Source organism: Drosophila navojoa, chromosome 4 (genome assembly GCF_054131105.1).
Source record: "Drosophila navojoa isolate 15081-1374.11 chromosome 4, UAZ_NAV_1.0, whole genome shotgun sequence".
NCBI classification, from domain to species: Eukaryota; Metazoa; Arthropoda; class Insecta; order Diptera; family Drosophilidae; genus Drosophila; species Drosophila navojoa.
Genome location: NC_142892.1, coordinates 6,931,704 through 6,947,334, shown reverse-complemented (window position 1 = coordinate 6,947,334; position 15,631 = coordinate 6,931,704). Strand labels below are relative to the sequence as shown.

The 15,631-nt window shown below is 38.7% G+C and overlaps 1 long non-coding RNA gene across 1 annotated transcript; it reads left to right on the top strand.

The window, feature by feature from the left end:
* The first annotated feature begins 237 nt into the window (after positions 1 to 237).
* Positions 238 to 15,228, top strand: LOC149091362 (uncharacterized). The gene is made up of 3 exons (XR_016196778.1): positions 238 to 496; positions 14,950 to 15,042; positions 15,156 to 15,228. It is a non-coding gene; the product is annotated as an uncharacterized LOC149091362 (long non-coding RNA).
* The last annotated feature ends 403 nt before the right edge of the window (positions 15,229 to 15,631 follow it).

Below are 15,631 nucleotides of genomic sequence, written 5' to 3'. Positions count from 1 at the left end.
TTGTCTGGCGCATATTAAAATCGAGACGAGAACCAGTTGGGCCGTGCAAATGTGGACAACAACAACAACAACAACAACAAATTTGTGCTTTATGGGGTATGTCGCGTGCATTTTTAAAAATATATATAATAATATAATATATATTTTAGGCGAGCGAGCGTATTTGTGTGTAAATATTTGCCAGAGCTTCGGTAGACAGAAGGAACAGGGAACACAAATTGTATATATGTATATATATGAGTATATATAAGTATATATATATATATGTATGTATATATCTGAAACTCGTTTCGTGCCGTTGCGTTTATTAATCTTAATGAATGTTAAACACTTTTATCAGAGAGGAATAGCAAGAGGCGTCGGTGGTGCTGGCGGTGCTGTTGGCGGCACAGCACGCGTCATTTGAAATATGCCTGTGTAAAAGAAGCGCACAGCATTTACGTCAATAGCAGCATATCGTAGTGCGCAGAGAAGAAGGCGTTGCCCAGGCCGCCAGGTGAGCTAAAGAAACTTTATTAATTTGATATAAATACATACAGGCACACACACAGACACACACACACACTGGCACATATAGATGCACGTTTCAGCTGCTGCCTGTCGTCTGCCAGGTCTTTATCACACACACACACACACACACACACACACGATCTTGTCAATATTTGCTAGTCACTTGCCTGTTTGCCTTATTGCAAAACATCGGAGCAGCGCACTTGTTTAGGAGTCGTTGACGCTGACATCGTTGACACGCACCGCTGCTCGAAGACCCCTGGGCACAAATCGTACCCCTATATATAGAAGATATACCATACATATATCTCTATATGTCAATATTGACTTTGAGACTAGGTGAGATATTACTCATACGCCTGGCTGGCGCGCCTTTGCATTAGATATTGCAGCTAATTAGTGAGCTCTGCTGTGCAAACAGTCGGGACAGTAGTTGGAAAGTAGTTCACACCTGCCGCAATGGCCAGCCGTGTAGACTTACGTGGAAATCAAGGCCATTTGCATAAATGGCCACTGAAAATAAGTCTGACTGAGGAGGCAGAGGCAGAGGCAGAGCCACTGCAACTGCAACTGCAGCCAGTGTCAGTCTCTGCTCTCTCTCTCTCTGTCTCTGTCTCTGTCTCTGTCTGTGGCTGGGCTGGGGCTGGCCTGTGTCTGACAACGATCCCAATCGCGCACATCTTGCCTGGCCACTGCCTTGTATTGAGTTGTTATGGCCAACGCCTTTGTTTGCCCTGCTTTGTCGTTGCCAGCGTCGTGTGCGGCTGACGCTGCTGCTGCTGGAAGAAGCCGGTTGGGCCTAAATAAACAACAGGCCCAGACACTGGAACTGAAAGTGGATGCACAGTGATGCCAAAACAGACTAAAAACGGCGTGATTGATAAATCAGAAGATCACGAAATGCATTGAAAGGATTATAGAGAGAAAATATATAGAAAAATTTATGGAATATGCCAAAAATTCAATTAGATATATAACGAAAACTTAAGCTACACTACGGATGTCAATAAATATCTTTTAAAAAGTATACACATATAAGTATATAAATCTATTTAAAAAAAAAAAAAAAAAAAATATATATATATATATATATATAACAAAAATCAGTTTAAATGTGAGCTAAACACTAATTTAAATATTATACATATTTCCATATTTTTATAATTTTCTTGATTTACAAAATGAACATCAAGTTGTTTATTCAGCACATCAAATGAAATTCTTATCGTACAGCAGCTCAAATACATTTGTATGCAATCCTCGTTAAGTCAACTGAACGCAATTGCTTTGATATCAAAACGAGGATCCGGCTCTGATGCCCAAGCATTATAATTCGTTTTGTTATTGTTTCTTAGCCGCATTGCGGAAAAGCCCAACAAATTTAACAAAAATTCAGCAAGGCCATCTAAGCCTTTTAAGATTTTAAATTAAATTTTTAAATAAAAAAAATAAATAAATAAAGTAAATAAATTCTTTTAATTGATTTGCAAGAAAATAAAATAATTTTGCTTAAAAAAATATATGTATATATTTATATTTATTTATATTTATTTATATACTTCTCAAGCTAAAAATGAATTAAAGAAAAATTCATTTCGTTGCTTAGTTCAACTAAATTAATTCATGATCATTTCTGAGCATTAAATATGCAACTTTGGCTACGGTAAACTTTCGCTCTGGCGACACGGTACTTAGAGACGCCATTGCTGATGCTGCAGCAGCTTCAGCTATTGTTGTTCTTGTTGCACGAGCAGCTGCCTGGTCCGGCGCAGCAAATTGTTCAATTACAAAAGGCTGCTTGGACTGTTGCTGTCGCTGCTTGTAGTTGCTGTTGCTGCTGTAGGTTGCTGCAATTTGCATTCATGGCGAATCAAAGCGAGGCCCTGGCCCTACATCCTGGCTTGAAAATGCTCAAAGCTCGCCTTGCAACTCATAATTGCCAGCGACTTGTTGCACGTTAAGCAAGTTAACACCCCACAGATGTTGCAGCTGCTGTTGCTGCTGCTGCTGCTGCTGCGGTTGCTGCTGCTGCTGTTGTTGCAGCGAGTTTAATTATTTTGCAAGTTGAATAATGGCCGCTGCATTAAAATTGCATTAAATTTCACATTGATTTCTGTCGCTGCCTTTAAGCATGGCTGCCAGCAAAATGGCCAGCGATATATATAGATATAGCTAGACCTATATAAGTATATAGTATATATATTAGGCGTACTTAGTGCACCTGGACAATCATCATCATCATTGATAAGTTGGCTGCGTCAATCAATTAGCGCACTAGGCAATTGCTATAGTTAGTTCTGTGACGACTTCAGCTGGCATAGAGTATATCGAACAGTTAGGTAGGGTATGGTTAATATTTGGGTTGGCAACAGACGGCAGACGGCAGACGGCAGACGGCAGACGATCGATCGATCGATGATAGCCTTGCCTTTGTTGCTGTCGCTGTCGCTGCAATTGTTACAATCGCTGTAATTGTTATTGTTGTTGTTGTTGTGACTTTTGTTTGCCTCGCGCCTTAAGCTAATTATAGATGGAGCACGGCACAAGCTTTGCCCCCAACACACACACACATACGACTACGTACGATCGTTCCGGCGGCCTACGTGATTGTGTCTGTGTCACACGACTAACCGCTTGTCGCCCGCCCACCGCAAGCAACCCACCCACCACTCTCTAGGCTGATAAGCACACAGCAACAACAGCAACAACAACAGCACTTGACTCGCTGCGAGCACAACAAAATAATTATTGATAAAAGCAAAAACAGGCAACCCGAACGCTGTTGTACAGTGTACACACTGTACATGTTGCAAACAACAGGCGGCGAAAAATATACAACAAATTCATGGAAAATTTTTTCAACAACGCATGTTCATGTGTGTGTGCGTGTGTGTGTGTGTGTGGGTGTATGAATAGCAGCCACTGTTGCCGTAGCCGTGCATTCGTCATGGCACACGCAAAATGTCATGCCCCAGCTAGATAAAACTAACAGAAAACAACACCAATAATCAACACCCCCGCCCCCACAGCCCTTAGCTGATAAGCGTTACGTTCCGCTGTCGCCATATAATCATGAGCACGAGTTTTGAATCTTATGATTAGGGTGGGTAGGCAACAGGTGGGGCTGTTGGCTGAATTTCAACCGAAAGAAGGAGTTGACGGTCACGCATTCACATTTTGCTACTTTTCGTTTTATTTGATTTGTTGTACCATTTAATTGTCGTTGTTGTTGTTGTTGTTATGGCACTCGTGCTTATCGTGCTCAATTTTCGCAAGTGTTATTGACTTTGGGCTATGGTCGAGTGGGCTCGGCTCTGAATGCGATAGATAGATAACCAAGCGATGGCACCAACTGTTGGCTTAGCACTCAACTCTAACGAGCTAACGGAGTGAGAAAATGCAAATGATCTCCAGATTGAACACATATGTATGTACATATATGAATGCATGTTAGCCATATAGGAAACGGAGAATATCTGAAAATATATCCAAATATTTACACATACATATAGTTCAATTTTATTTGGTATACTGAAGGAGCTGATGGGTAAATAATATTATTATTATCTTTGGCATTGTGATTTTTTATAGTCATTGGCATTGTGTGGCTGTTATTGTCATTTTTATTATCATTATCATTGTCATTGTCATTGGTATTTATCATTGCCATTGTTATTGCCATTTTGATTGTTTTTATGTCAATATTCGATATTTACATTGGCATTACCATTGTCATTATCATTATCATCATCATTGTCATTGTCATCATCACTTAAACTTTTATTTACTTTATCATTGTGTAATTATAATTTTTATTATTATTATAAGAAATGATGAACACATATTTCCTCTCTTATAGAGTTCAGCTTCCATGTATTGCTAGCTATTAATTATTGCTAGTCATTAATGAGGAAAAAACAAGTTGTTTACTAACAAATATCTTAACTTTCCATAGAATCTGCCACAAGAAATGATTGACTCACAATGCCGACTATCTTTTCCTGTCTTTCGCACTTCCACAAAGAGATAAATGGAACCCCATTTAGACCTTAACTAGACCTTGGCTAAGACGCAATATACAAGGCGACAAACTGTCAGGTAGCAGCGTAGTAACTGTTATCATTAATTTCCTATCAATAAGTAGCCAAGTAGCTGGTATACCACTCAGCTAGATGATAAACCCCCCAAAGAATCAACATGGACAGCGAAAAGCCCGCTAAGGCCCAAAGTTCAATCATGTACATGTACATATGTATGCCAATAAAATAAATAATAATTGATACATAAGAACGGAAAACTGCCAGAGGCCTTACGATTGTGTTGATTAGCGAGCCGCAATATAAAATATTAATAATCCAAATTAGCTAAAAATAAACCATCAATCATAATAGTAAAATGCGACTTAATCTAATCACATCACATCACAGCGAGGCGTCTAGGTAAACAAACTACTCAGTCTGATCATTGACCAGGCGCTGCCCATAAAGATCCGTGTGTCGTGCCCACATGTATACTTAATAGCGCCCAATAATAGCCAAATACAAATTTTCAGAGCTGCGAAAAAAACACACACACTTGAACACTTTAAAGCCTTATCGCAATGAAATTGACATGTTGACCTTAATAGAGCACATGGCATAAGCGCTTTGGGGTTCAGACTGGCCCAGTGCCAAAATGTCAGACCCATAACCTTGCTAGGCTAGGTTCCGCTATTGTAAGGTGCCGCACAGTGAGGCAAACAGTCAGACAAGCTAATGGAATATTCATTCCTAATATTAACATATGATTCACTTAAAATGCTTCTACTAGAGATTCACCATAGAACAGCTGAACATCAATCTTAGAATATTCCAGAAGCCAAACTGAGAATTAAATACGAATTTCAAGTGCCCACGCTTCACTGTACGTCGTTCAAGCTGAATGCTTCCGCATAGAGAACCAGGCGCTGATAAGTAGCCAATGGGTAAATAGGGAAGTTGACCCTTGCGTCTAGCGGTCGGACATCTCGCGGCATAGGAAGTTGGGGTGACAAAGCTCGAGGCACGAGTGCTTTCGACGGCGGCCCATTGCCATAGAGCTGAGATAAGTTTATTATTATTCCGAGAATACGACTGGGCTACTCTACACTTGCCGCATGGAGCTTAGTCAGATAAATATAGAACAAACAGCTGTCTGAAACCAGTTAGCGTACTGATCAGTCTGAATGGATTCACGCGAATTGCTTTTCCTGCTAAACGGAAATGCTTTTCCAGCTGTTGAAAATGTCTTGAAGTAAGTGAATGCAGTCGCCGTTCCGGCGTCAGACCCTGGGGGTACCGACGGCGGCGACGACACTAACAAATAATTATGAAAGAAAAAAATCATTAAGAAAACTGAAATAGGTGGATTCAACTGACTGAGAAATACTTGTTTGATTCGGATCTCTGTAGTCTCTAGTCTCTAGTCTCTAGTCTCTAGTCTCTAGTCTCTAGTCTCTAGTCTCTAGTCTCTAGTCTCTAGTCTCTAGTCTCTAGTCTCTAGTCTCTAGTCTCTAGTCTCTAGTCTCTAGTCTCTAGTCTCTAGTCTCTAGTCTCTAGTCTCTAGTCTCTAGTCTCTAGTCTCTAGTCTCTAGTCTCTAGTCTCTAGTCTCTAGTCTCTAGTCCTCTAGTCTCTAGTCTCTAGTCTCTAGTCTCTAGTCTCTAGTCTCTAGTCTCTAGTCTCTAGTCTCTAGTCTCTAGTCTCTAGTCTCTAGTCTCTAGTCTCTAGTCTCTAGTCTCTAGTCTCTAGTCTCTAGTCTCTAGTCTCTAGTCCTCTAGTCTCTAGTCTCTAGTCTCTAGTCTCTAGTCTCTAGTCTCTAGTCTCTAGTCTCTAGTCTCTAGTCTCTAGTCTCTAGTCTCTAGTCTCTAGTCTCTAGTCTCTAGTCTCTAGTCTCTAGTCTCTAGTCTCTAGTCTCTAGTCTCTAGTCTCTAGTCTCTAGTCTCTAGTCTCTAGTCTCTAGTCTCTAGTCTCTAGTCTCTAGTCTCTAGTCTCTAGTCTCTAGTCTCTAGTCTCTAGTCTCTAGTCTCTAGTCTCTAGTCTCTAGTCTCTAGTCTCTAGTCTCTAGTCTCTAGTCTCTAGTCTCTAGTCTCTAGTCTCTAGTCTCTAGTCTCTAGTCTCTAGTCTCTAGTCTATAGTCTCTAGTCTATAGTCTCTAGTCTCTAGTCTCTAGTCTCTAGTCATCTCCTGCTTCAAGTCACGTTTCACATTCATCCAGCAGACTGATCGATTGTTTAGGAATCTAGACATTGCACCAAGCCAATATACTCTGCTGTCAATTCGTATGAACAGCAGCCGTCGAAATGCGCAGACGCTTTGATTTATGGTGTGCTGTGAATGCGAGTTGTATTTTTGGATTTCGATGGGTTTCTATCGATGCTGCGCTTGACCTTTGGCTAAAATAAGCCGCGTCTGGCCCGGCACATGCACACACGCGCACACACCGACACACACTCACACACAGAGACAATCGAACAGCTAAAGCTGTTAATAATGATTACTTTAACGAATCTCGAATCACCGACTGACTGATTGACTCATTGACTGATTGACGGACTGCCGGACTGACCGTCACAATCGGCACGAGCTGGCAGCACGAGCAACATGCTCAATTGCCACTACGGCTCCTCGTGTTGCCCGCTGATTGCAGGCACGCCTCTGTCGCCCCGTTTGATAATCATCTCGTGCGTCAGCAAAGCCCCAACGTTCGACACGTTAGACGCTGGACAGGGGCACGGGAATGGGCCTGTGCTTGGGGCCAGAGACCCATCAACTGCCTATAGGATGTACTTTTTGCATGGCTCACCCAATGCCACAGCAAATGCCTCGCAATGAAAAACATATTTACACTTTGAATACACTAAACAACAAAATATGTAGAAATTAATGCCAAAATATAAAGAAGAACTAAGACTGTCAAATGGGAACTTGACATTAATTGCACTGCCGATGATAGAGTTATCTCTATATCAACTAAATCCAAACTGATTACTATAATGAATATTTTTAAATGTTTTACCACTTTTGCTCCCCCCTTCATTGCCAAGAACAATGTCATTAGGACTAGTTCTTGAACACAATCTCTGGATGGGTTTCAAAGATATTTATCAACATAGGAAATTAAAGACGATTATAAACTATCGACATGCTGTTTGACCTTATGTTTTAGTACACAAGTACTTGAAATAATTCGCAAATACTCGATTAGATTATGGTGTATGGAGGTAATTTACTTCGTTCCATTGCAAACTAAATCATTCCAATAGAATGTTAACAACTTTACATAAAAAGTGTTTTTTGCATTTTGTATCAGTCTGTCAATCAATCTATCACTCAGTTAGTCAGCCAGTCATACAGTCAACTCTGTCTATTGTTCCCTCTTTCACTCCATCCATCGGTTAGTCAATCACAGAGTCAGTTCATCAATCGGGCAGTTAGACCATCATTTAATACATCAGTAATTCAGTCAATCTATCGATCAAGAAGTCAAGCAATCAGTTCCGCATTCCGATTATTAATCCATAAGTTCGTCATTCAGTCAGTGCATCATTCAGTCATACAATCAGTTCCTCAATGCGTCAGTCAATCCGCTCTTCAGTTCTCCCATAGGTTAGTCAGTCCATCAATCCATTCTTTTGGTCATTCAGATCATGCGCCACTCAGTCAGTCAAGCAAATCGTCAATTCGTCAATCACTTACTCACTCTATCAGTCATTCAGTAATAGGCAGTCAGTTCATGCAATCGATTAGTCGATCAATCTATTAAACACCCACTATCGTAACCCACTATGGAAACCCACAAGCTTTTCTATATATAGAAAGTTACCTAGTTATGTTGGACACTGCCATCACATGCTCACATGATTCTCACTTGAGTTTACCATCCGAAATTTCTTGGTATGCGAGCTGTTTCTAATATATAGGCGCACTGCCACTGGGCGCTGATAATTTGTATTCTCTTTTCTTTTAATTTTTTTTCCTTTTCAGCATTTGAATTTGTTCTTCTTCTTTTCTGTTGATGTTATTGTTGAACGGCGCTCGCTTTGTGGCTACATTCGTACATTCTAATTAAGCACGCCATTATGCTCCATTAACCCCCGGGGGCCAGCCGGAATCCAAGCAGAAGCCAACGAGCCACACACAAATCCATCGGATCGATCGAGTCAAAGCAAAGCGAAGCAACGAGACGTTGAGTTGCGTTTTCGCGATCAACTGCACGTCGCCCTGTTTTGCAAATAAGTCACAATTGTTGTTGTTGTTGTTCGCTGTTTACTATTGGCTACCCATATTGGCGCTGACGCTGACCGCCGGCACGTGCCGTTCAATCTGTGAACGACTTCGCAGTCGCCGCCCCCGCCGCAGACGCTTCGCTATTGACTTTTGCTCAGCCTCACACAGGCTGTATGAATATATGTATGTATGTATGTATGTGTATGTATGTATGTATGTGTATGTATGTATGTATGTATGTATGTAGATGCCGAATATACACAATTTTAATTGGACAATCTGCAATTGCTGGCTCTTTTATAAATAATTTAAGTGTTTTTATTTATAACTAATTTCCAATCAATTCTGAGCGCGTGTCAGTTGTTGTGAAATTTCTTTTTCCTGCTCGGGTTTTCTTTCTTTTTTCTTGCACTGCTGTTTATCGTCGTTTCGCGCTTTCAATTTACGTAAGTTCGAATAGTGTTTCACACACGTGAACGTGTCTGTGTGTGCAAGTGTGTGTGTGTGTGTGTGTGAGTTATGTAAGCGTTGCATTGACTTTGAATCCCGCATTGCGCATAAGTTGACAGTCTGCAATTTCGCTCAAAAAAAACTTTTGCGTGTGTGAAGCAGTTATCGATCCCAATGAATATGCCCTACGTTGCGTCGGGCTAAAACGAAAACGAAATTACTGGAAACTAACGGAGCCACAATATATAGCATGGGGCAGCTAATGAAAGCAATCACAATTAGATTGAAAACAAGTTAGGAAATAATTCATTGGAATTTAATTTATATATTAATTGCTCATAATGCTGATTCTAGATACTAATATACTAATAATAATATTAATAATAATAATAATAATAATAATAATAATAATAATAATAATAATAATAATAATAATAATAATAATAATAATAATAATAATAATAATAATAATAATAATAATAATAATAATAATAATAATAATAATAATAATAATAATAATAATAATAATAATAATAATAATAATAATAATAATAATAATAATAATAATAATAATAATAACAAGAATAATAATACTAATAATAATAATAATACTAATTAGTAAGTCATACAAACTACACCAATTGCTAATGATATTTAATACTCATACTACCAATAATAATAATGATGACAATACTAATGATATATAGTATAATAATATATAATTATAGATATTAGTATAATAAAAATGCATTCTAATGCCATTTTCAATTGTAATGAGAACAAAACATCTGCCACTGATGACTAATACTAATGCCACTCAAAGTACTATTTACAATTTAATTTTGCTAAATTATTTGCTGGCACCTGTTTAATCCCCTATATTGACAGGCCCCTCAAGGCATGGTAAGAGCTTTCAAATTCGTCATTGTACGGTTATCCCCAACTGAAAAAGTCGCTTCATATTTCCAGTCGCATGACGGGTTCAATAAATTCTTTACGTAAAAAAAAAAAAGTGTAAATGAAACATATTTAGAACAGCGTGACACACTCCTATGCTTATGTAAGAAAGTCAACTGAATCTGCACATTATAACATTTAAGAGGTATGGGGTTTAAAAAAAAAAGAAGTATGTGGGTTACGCAAGCAAACCTAAATAAAAAAAAAAAAAAAAAATTAAAAAAATATATCGATATATATATATCTATATTGAACAGTTGATTTGTTGAAAAAATTTGCTTTTGTTTACGTTTTTTTGCACTGCAGTGTTTGCGCAAGAACGTGCTGCGTTTTGTGTATAGGTGTATAGGTGTGTGTGTGTGAGTGGGCACAACAACGACAACACCTTCAACACTGACAGCAATAACAAATGGCCAATGACTTGGGATGGGTAATGAATCGTAATGACCAAAACGTGCCACGATTTAAGTCTTCGGCGAATTTTTATTTTATTTTTTATTTTTTGCATTTATTTTTATTGTAGCGTATTCTAACTGAAAATCATCATCCTAAGCTCTGATACATTGGGCTATATAAAATAGAGCACACACACACGCACACACACTTACACATAGATAGACTGCTACATGTGTCTCTATATCCAACGTAAATATATTGTATTTAGTTTGATTTATGAGGCTTTTTATCACAGAACCGCCAGGGGGAAAACCTAATCAGAGCGTGTGCAAATAGCAACACGGACACCTGTTGCCGGACGGACGTGGACGGAGTGGCGGCGGTAAGGTCGATTGGCGGTAGCTTTGACTCCAACATCAATCAGACACCCACGCGAGCCACATGCTGCACTAATTGACAGAACGTAAGCGTCAAATTGGAGCCCAGCGTGACAGTCGTGCGGTATTTGCTTGAAGTACAGTGGAGATTGGCTACAGAGGACTGACCTATACTCGTAGCAAAGGATTTGGGCTAGGGTGTACTTTAATCTTTCATAATTTTACTGATGTAAGAAAGGCTTGCATAGCTGGACACTAGAGCTTGGCTAGAGATTACATATAGACATATCGATTTAGAAGTTTTATGTTCTATTCATAAAGTTTTATAGCTTGACTGACATCTACTTACGTACAGTTCGCACTGACTGGGAACCACCTTTACATAACACAAAGTTTAATTAATGAAACATAATTGCATTAAACTTGATTTGATTTTAGTGAAAACCCAGATAAAAGAGCTAATTCACTTAGCTTCCATAATACTAATCGTCGTCTAGCTCCAAATGGAACAGGTCTCAGGCGATACACAAATCAAATTCCAATCTCAACCCGGATCCACTTTACTCAATCGCTTAAAGAGTAGAACTAATCTCTCCCTCTCTCTTTCTCTGTTCTCCTTACATTTCAAAAGACCTTGCAAACATACATACATACATATGTATAACAATTTATTATAAGAGCTGAAATTTATACTAATTTCCCCACAGTCTGCAAAGAAGTCTCATATATGTATGTTTGAGAACATTCTAAATGGAATCCTAAAACAAAAAGAGTTAAAACGGTAGCTGGGTTAGTTTAGTGACTCGCATTTACATTCAGCATTTGCATAATGTCTAATAGAACACACACATTTGCCATCCAGTCAAGTACAACTGTATCTACACACATACATAGATACATATAGCTAACGCCAAATAGATATAATATATGGCGCTTGCTGGGAATGTCGCCGCGAATTCCGCGGAATATCAAAAACCACAATGAGCCGTGTGAATTCAGCTGCTGCTGCTGCAGTCGCGTGGACAATGACAATCTATGACAAAAGCGCCGACGCTACGCGACGCGACGCGAGGCGACGACCAAAGCGCCGACTGCGCTGCCGGCGGCTCACGCGCTGCCAATTGCTCCCAATGGCGCGTGTGTGGCTTAAAGTGCTCTGTCGCCGCCCGCTGTCGCTGACGCTAACTGGTTTTGTTGTTGTTGTTGTTGTTGCTGCTGCTTTTTTTTCAATTCATCGTGTGCTCTCAGTTGGTTTTATTTTATTTTCTTTTTTTTTCTTATTGCTACCTTCCATTTTATACACTATGCAGGGTATTATATATTGATCGTAAAGTGTGCCGGGCATTAAAAGCTGACATATCCAAATTCATTTAGTATATATCACAGCTTGAGTAGACATGCGCGTCTAATTGTTGCTCCAGAGTCCAGTCATACGATTTTGTGTAGGCTCGTCTCTTTGTGCAGCAAATGTGTCAGTGGGCATTGGGATATATGTATATGGTATATCTCTATTGTGAATCACTCTGTAATGTAGTTCTTCTGTGTAAAAAAAAAATCATTTTTATTATTAATTTATGAGTCTAACCACGCTCCCAGCACACAGTGTCCAAAGTTTCTTTTACTCTATAGCAGGCATTAGATTACGAAAGAGTAGCTTTTACTTAGCATCACGAATTAGCAAAGTTTCTAGAAGGTTTCATCATACTCATGCGTGGTTCGAGATCTTCTGCCGATATACCAAACACCCTTTATGTAGAAGATTATAGCTGAGATGTTTGACTGCAGCGAAGCTTTAAGATTGAGAGAGAGAGAGAGAGAGATGTATATAGATTTTCTTTTATTTGCATTAAATGCAATAGACAATAGTTTATAGAAATCTAATACCTATCAACATATTTCAAAGTAAAAATGTTTACCTAACACATTTACATATATATGCTGACTAAATTGGGAATTTCTGGGCTGTTTATAACTAAGCACTGGATAGTATATAAACAATCTTAATGATGAGCAGACACACAAGTAAATTCCAAGGTCTAGGATCTTAAGGATCTTCAGGATCTTCAGGATCTTCTACTTAGACTGAAAACGACTAAACTTCATAATCATTGCTTGAGCAGATATAAAAATTAGTTATTCTATAACAGCAAATATTAGAGTACCAAAATTGAGTTTGTTTTAAGCCTTAACTTTTCTTCCATCTCAGAACTTCTCTTCCCTTAAGACAAGTTTAAAGTGAACTTCACTAGCCCCCATAAAGCTGCATTCAACAGAGCATCTAGAGTTCGTCTAGCTTGGCTAGACTAAGTCTTTCTCGTTTTATAATCTTTAGCTTTTAACTCTTTGTTGTTATTGTTTTTTGCACACGCGCGAGACGCGTCTGCCGTCTAGCCGAGGTACAAAAACAAATTTAGCTATTTATGCTTGTTGTTGCTGCTGTTGTTGTATTTGGCTTTCTTTTCATTATGGGAATTTCCAGACAGCGTCTAGCGCACTTTATGTGGTTTCTAAGCTTTGCTTTTTCGAATGTTTCGCCAGACGAAAACCTCAAACTAAGTTTCGAATTAATTCGAGTTAGAATTCCATTGACAAATGGCGCCACATTTTGACAAAAATTAATTTGTTTTCAGTGTTTTTTTTTTTTTCTTTCTGCCAAATTTATTTGCTGATTTACTGTTCTTGAATAAATTATAGACTAAATGCGAATCGAGCTAATCTGTTAGCCAGACATATTCATAGATGTAAATAGCTCTCAGTGCCCCTCTCTCTCGCTCACTCTCACTCTTTCTCAGAAATTCCTGTTTAGCCATTCGTACCTCTTATATAGCAAACTGCATCGGATCCACTTGTTGTCATGATTCACTGTAGAGTGCATAGTTCCATTGCTGACAGGCAACAATTAGCATTGAGTTTGTTTAAAGTTCAGCGCGGAGCAACCTATTTAAGACACATTTCCCTGTGACGGGGCCGTGACTCAGCGTTTGTCTGTGATTACTATTGTGGTATAAAATCCTGAAGTGACATTCACAAACAAATTGAAACGCAGATTTCTGACGAAACGCTGTTCGCAGTGAGTGGATGAGTCATGCGGCTCATCTATTTAGTTATCCCCGGAATTTTAGCCAATTTCGTTAATATGAAAAAGTGTGAAGGTGAAATTTCTTTGATTGCGTCAACGTTTTGCGCCATAAATGACGTCGTCAATGTACTTTGGCACCTTGATACACGAGCCGTGGCCGTTGCTTCAACATCGATGACGATGCCTCTATGGGGTTGATAAGCAGCCTCAGACGGTGCCAGACAATCAGTCATAACGAGCGGGCGTCTTATCAAAAACTATGTATATATGAACATATATATACATACATATTTACACATGTGCAAAGACCTGGATCGCATGGTGAAATAATGCAGCGCACGTAGACGCCTTTGCCTTTGACTTTGCCTTCGCTCTTCGTTCTGCGTTCTTCGTTCTGCGTTCTTCAATTCTGCTTTCTGTCGTGCTGTAGGAGTACGTGTTTTTTTGGTTATCATCAGGCATGGGCTCTCCGTTATCAGCTGTTTAGTCAACCTAGCAGTAGCCGCTGCTGCTGCCGCCGCTGCTGCTGCTGTTGTTACCCCGCCTTGGCCCTTAGCCAGGGCTGGTAAGTGTAGCGAATATCTCTATATGGGTCAGCGAGACTTTCGATTAGAATATTTTTACTTTGACGTCAGCCGGCGTGCCGGAACTTCTGGACATCATACGATGCATGCATACGAGCTATATGTATATATGTATGTATGTCTATATGTATTCATATATAGTTCTATTAATTGTATTAAATGCGTCGAGTTGCCTGCTTAGTTTCTAGATAAGATCTGATGACCGATTGTATGGCATGTTGCGAAATTTCTCAGGGGCTCGACTCATTTCCTGATGCACATGTATTTCATATAATTCATATGTATATATATATACCAATGGATAGCGTTACGCATTCCATTATTAATTTCCACGTATATATTATAATTATAGCACTGCACGAGACTGCGCTGCTGTTGTGATTTAAAGGAATTTCCGTTGCAACTCGCGGGACTGTTGTGGTATGGACCCTGTACTATATATAAGGTAATTTGATTTAAATATTGAAGCTCGCTGCAAATTTCTTGGAACAAGAATCAATTGCTGATTGACGCAATCTCATTTACACAATAAAAGCATTTGTTCTTTTGCTTGCGCAGCTGTCCAAGCACTCGACTAGAAGATACCCTGTTCAAAATTATGTTGACAAAATTGAAGAGTTTTATTTAATTTTGCATTTATTTTTAATATACCCTTTTTTATATATTATTTTAAAATGTTTATATTTTATAATTTAATTTTAATAGTTTTTATTTGCATTTGGTTTTCTTTAAGTTTTTTATTTAATGTTTTTTTTTTCATTTCTTGATTTGATAATTTATTGCAATTTTGAATACATTTTTTTTATGAGTTTTTTTTTTTTTATATATTTCTTTCTCTTTTTTTATATTTCTATTATCTTTCTTTTATATTACAAACAAGTTAGATTATAATTTTATTGTCCTCATCCAATCGAAACTCATATCAAAGCTGATTCAATTTTAATATCTGATGTCATTTTGGTGAATGGCATTTCCTTCAGACCTGCTGACGTTAACAAAGAACTTATCACTTGATTACGTATGCCTTTCCATTG